This window comes from Notamacropus eugenii, chromosome 1 (assembly GCF_028372415.1).
Source record: "Notamacropus eugenii isolate mMacEug1 chromosome 1, mMacEug1.pri_v2, whole genome shotgun sequence".
NCBI lineage: Eukaryota > Metazoa > Chordata > Mammalia > Diprotodontia > Macropodidae > Notamacropus > Notamacropus eugenii.
In genome coordinates this window covers 486956568-486962069 of record NC_092872.1, presented here as the reverse complement: position 1 = coordinate 486962069, position 5502 = coordinate 486956568, and positions in this window count along the sequence as shown.

Sequence of the window (5502 nt, the reverse complement as noted above, 5' to 3'; positions counted from 1 at the left end):
CCAATAACGCCTATAAATTTACAAAAAAGGACTCCACCCAACATGTTGGAAGTCTTTCTTGATTTTTCCTCATATTGGGAAGCTATCCGTCTGTCATTCCTCACCCTCACCATATAAACAGCCCATCTTCTTTCCATGGTGTACATTTCCCAGATGATATCTTTTCACCTGTCCTTCAATCATTAGTAATCATGTTGCAACCTATTCATCCCCACCTCTTAATTGTCCTCTCTGTGATATTAATTTTCAATTCTTTAGGCTGTTATTATCATCATTATTATTTAAGGGTGAATTTTCCTTGAATACTACCTTCAGGCTACAACTAGTGCCTGAAACCCAATCCCTTCCCCCACCTCAACAATCATTTCATGATACCAAATTCAGTTTGGTATCATCAGGAATCCTTTATTAATGCTAAGCTCTTATCAATCATGGCTTTATTTTTCAGGGATTTGATGATCAAATTGCTTTCTAATTGGACAGCTAGGTGGGGAAAAATGGGATGAGTGACTTTAGATGGTGAGGAAAGGGAAGGAAATGACTCAAAGAAAGGAATAATGCCCTGGAGGAATTCTCAGTAGGGACATCATAGTGAACCTAGGAGAGTCAGGGAAGCAACTAGAGGAAGGAGAGGGATAAAGAAAAAATAAAAGAAAGGACCCAAAGTCCATGTTACCTACTTAAGATCATAGATTTAGAGTTGGAATGGACTTTAGAAATCATCCAGTACAGCTCCCTCATTTTACCAACAAGTGACCTGCCTAAGTAGTAAGCAGCAAAGGCAGAATTTGAATCCAGGTCCCCTGACTCTAAACACTTGCCATTGCATTGTTGCCTCCCACTTCAAACTTTTTGCCCAGGGTCAATCCTAGTGACATAGCATTTTTAGGGATTTGTCCTCCTTTAGACAGAGAGTAGATTAAACAGATTGATGTTTCCTCTTACATGGATAGCCTTGCACCTGAAATGTCAATTCTTTATACCAAATATAGAAAATATGAGGCCAAATGCTTATTATTTATTCAAATGCCTCCCCCCATCCCTTTTAGAAGCAATAGATTGGTTGCTGTCTTTCATCCTCAAAACAGACCAAAATGACAAGTGTGTCAGACCAATACCAGGTCGGAAGGCTTTCCCGCAGGTTGGACACCAATAGTCTATATGAACATTTGGAGTGAAGCTATCTCTAGAGAAGTCCTTCCTTCCTTCCTTCCTTCTTTTCTTCCTTCCTTCCTTCCTTCCTTCCTTCCTTCCTTCCTTCCTTCCTTCCTTCCTTTCTTCCTTCTTTCCTTCTCTCTGTCTCTTTCTCTCTTTCTGTCTCTGTCTCTCTTTCTCTCTATTTCTTACAACATCTCTTTCTTGATGATTACTCTGACTTATCATTGCCTATCTCACAGGGTTAGTATGAGAAAAAAACACTTTGAAAAGCTGCCTTAATGTTAGCTATTATTATCAGCAATAGGGAAAGGGGTGCCTCTGAAGACAGAATAGTTGGAGAAGACTTGAATAACATTGTTTGCTAAAATGAAAAAGAAGAGTACTTATATACTCTTCATATTTCACTAGTTACTTGACACCAAAGCATTCAGAAGTCTTATAAACAAGAGAAATCATGCTATGAGTATACGAATTGAAATGGGATTTTAATTGACGATCCTTTTTATCTCTAAATAGTCAAAGTATTTGCCTAAATGGAAGGCCATTTATGCTAAGAAAATGCAGTATTAATTTCAAGGAACTGGTCATATTTAGTTTAGAGAAAAGATGTGAGGGGACATGATAGCTGTCTTCAAGTATTTGAAATACTTTCATATGGGATGGATCAGGCTCCTTTTGTTTGGCCCCAGAAGGTGGAAGACGCAAGAGCAATGGGTGCAAATGAAAACAAGCAAATATAGGTTTGAAGTCAGGGAAAACTCCCTAACAATTAGAGCTAACTAAAAGGAGAATGGACTGCCTCAGAAGTGTTGGGTTATCCTTCCTAGAAGGTCTTAAGGAGCGACTGAAAGACCATATGTCTGATATGTTCTAGCGGAAATCTTTAAGGTATGGGTTGGACTAAATGGCTGTTGACATTTCTTCCAATTCCCAAATTCTCTCATTTTCTGTCTATTTTCCCTCACTCCCTTAAGTTGAAAAGAGCACCTTAGAAATGAAGCACAAACAAACCTAAGCAACAAACATTTATTAAATTCCTTCTGTAGATAGAGTACTGTTCTAGGCATTAGTATAGAGTTTGGGCAAATCATAGTCTTTCACTCTTGAGGATCTTACTATATCCAGTAAGAGGATAAGAAAGTACAATACATAGTATTATGTAAGATGCATTTAAATGAGGCTTTTTGATATGCACCATCGCACTTTGGGTCACTTTTAATTGTTAGGAACTCAACAGGTGAAGGAGAAGGAAGGAATTCTAGACATGGGAAATAGCCTGGGTAAATGTGTGGAGGTGGAAAAATGCAGGATGTGTTTGAGGGAAAGAGTGAACAGTTTGGCTAGGGCATGGAGTATATGGAGGAGAGTAATTTAGCTGAAAAGGCAGGGTTAAGACAGATTATAGGGTTTTAAATGTCTTTCAGTGGGGTTGGGGGTGACACCCTAGCCTGATGAGTAGACATGGGAGTCAGTCCCTGGATAAATCTTTCTCATATTGGGAATACCTCCCAGAAAAGAACCCGTTAAAGGTCACCCCTTTAAAAAGTTCAAGGGACGTCACAGCAGGGTGGCCAGCCAGGAGGAGGAGGAGGTGGGCAAGAGCGTTCTGGGAAGACAAATTGGAGAGGAGACAAAATGTTCCTGCATAGCACTGTAAACAACCCTAAAGTGTTTTGAAAGCCTCTGTCGATATAAATTACTGAGAAATAAAATGTAAGAATTGCAAAAGGAGAGTCCAGCTGCAGAAGGGCTGTTTTCCCAATGCTGCCCTGTGCTGCCTGGGAGTTTTCAATGGAATTTGGCATATCTCAGCTCCTGCCCTGGTCTTCTTAGCTTCCTTATCCTTCCCATAGCCTCTGTGTGTGTGCACACATATGATCTAGTCTTCCTCATCCTTTCATATTCTCTTTGAATTCAATTCAAATTAGTTTGCTTTTGATGGCTGGCTTATAACAGTCTTGATGAAAAGCAAGGAATTCCATTCTCTCCACCCCCATTCCACCCCAATCTTAGCCCCTGGGGAGCCTGGGGACAGAGAGAGACTTAAAAATCCGACACCAATGAGTTAATTAAGAACTGGGGTGGAGAGCGTGAGGAGGAAGGTGGAACAACAATAATGAGTTGGAAAAAGAATATCTGAATGGAAAATGAGGGAGGAAAGGAAACATGGGGAACCTTGTAACCTCGCTTGTGGGTCACAGATCACGGAAGCTCAGGATTTTAGAGTTGGAAGGGATCTTTGGGCTTGTCTAGTTCACCTCCTACCTAAAGTAAGAATCTTCTCTACATCTTCCTGAGCAACTGAGCATCTTACTTCTGTGAGGAGACTTCCAGTGATGGGGAACTCACTCTCTTCTAGACCAGCCTGTTGAACCACTGCATGTTTTGACAGTTTTAATTATAAAGAAATTCGTCCTTTATGTGTAGCCGGTATCTGCCCCTCTAAAAATTCTATCTAAAGTTACCAGTCCTCCTCTGGGGAGATCATCAGAACAAATTTAAGGCTTCTTCCAAAGGACAGCAGTCCTAATGCTTGAAAAGGACTACCATATTCCTCTGAACTAACTCTTTCTTCTAGGTCAAACTTTGCCATTTCCTTTATCAGAAGATAGTATAGCATAGTGTTGAGGTCCCTTAAGCTCCTCCAGAATGTTTCAGTATCAGACTTCATAAAACCGTGAAGATTTCAACGACTAAAGTTCCTTTCCCTCCCCTAAATCTCCCCTTTCCTCCAATGTCATTGCTAAAACAACCCTCCATTTTGGTTGCCTTATGTGGAAGAGCAGTAGGAGACACCACTTGTATTCTTGAACTGTCTCTTGCAAATTCTTTGTGGGTAATGATCACACTTCCTTCCACATTCTAAGAGTCAAGCACAGGTCAGGTACTCAGCAAAAAATTAATTGGCTGATTGATTCTAAGTTGAAGTAGAATTTGTTTGCAAAGTAATTTTCACAGATTTTCCTCTAATTGGATCTGCTCATTAAGAGATTCAAATCAAAGTCTCTGAAGGCATGGCAATTTCACCAAAGTGATGTGTCACCAGAGCCAGAAACTCTGATACAGTTTGGCTGTATGACCTTGGGTAACTCATTTGCCTCCTCAATGCTTTGGTTGGCTCTCTAAGACTATTCAGTTGCAGAAAAGCTGCTGACCTGGTAGAAGAAGCTTCCTAATTCCAGAGTTCCTTATGCCAATGAAAGTCACAAATCTTATCCCTATGCTATTGAGCTGTATTTTTTTTCATTAATGACAGAAATCATTGTCTGACACTTAGAACTTCACCAGTACCCTTCCACTCACATTTGGATTTGGAACTTCAGCCCTACAGGACAAGTATATGCAGAATTCTCAGATAATTTTTTGCCGTTATTATTGACTTAGCAGAAAACTTGGAACTTCTGTGGCAAGGCTCTACCTTAGAAGTCTCATCTGTTCTTAGAACTGGAAGGAGGTTTGTAAGTAAATACAGTGTAGGAGTTTATATGCAAAGCAAATGCTTCATGAAGTTTGACAAAAAAAAAAAGAATTCAGTACTCAGAGCTATAGCTATGCTCAAGAAATACTCCCAAAAGACGAACCAGGAAGTCTCAGTAGCTATTATGGATTAGCCTTTATAGTCCTGTTAATCAAAAAAAAAAAAAATGATCATAAGGAATTACTGTTGACTTCTCCAGGTCTAGAAAATACTGTGCTATATTTATGCCCACTTTCAGTAGGGAGAGGAGTTTGCAGAGGACCAGGAATCTTAATTACATCTTCAACTCCAAAATCAAGATCCCAGTAGGAACACTTTTGACATGTTGTAATATTTTAGTAGTTTTGAGTGCTGGATTAGGGAAGACTCGGATTTTAATCCAATCTGCTGCTTGGTCCCTTATGACTTTAAACAAATTCCCTAGCCTCATTAGATTTTATTTTTCTCATCTATAAACTGGTGGCATCTTAGAAGATTTTTCTAGAGTTCAACTAGATACAAATCCCATGAACCCTCTGGAACCAAATACAAATTTAAGACAGTTCAATTAATTTTTTCTGAGCAGCCCTTTTTTGTAGCAACCTGTCTCTGCTCTCGATACTCCCCTTCCTCCTGCCCATAATCTGCCCTTTCTCTAGAGTTCCCAGTCTCTGGAATCTTAATTTCTGGAATCTCTCAGACACTCGCTTAATTGGTGTTTACTTGCCTGTGACCTAGGAAACCATCTCTTGTCCTCTGAATAAGACTCTGACCTTCCCCATAGAACTCCTGGCCCTGCTGCATGTTCCTGAGCAGGCTTGTTATGGGACATGATGACTTGGGGATGCCTGCCCCATAGTAGGAAGAATACTGAGAGTCTGGCGTGA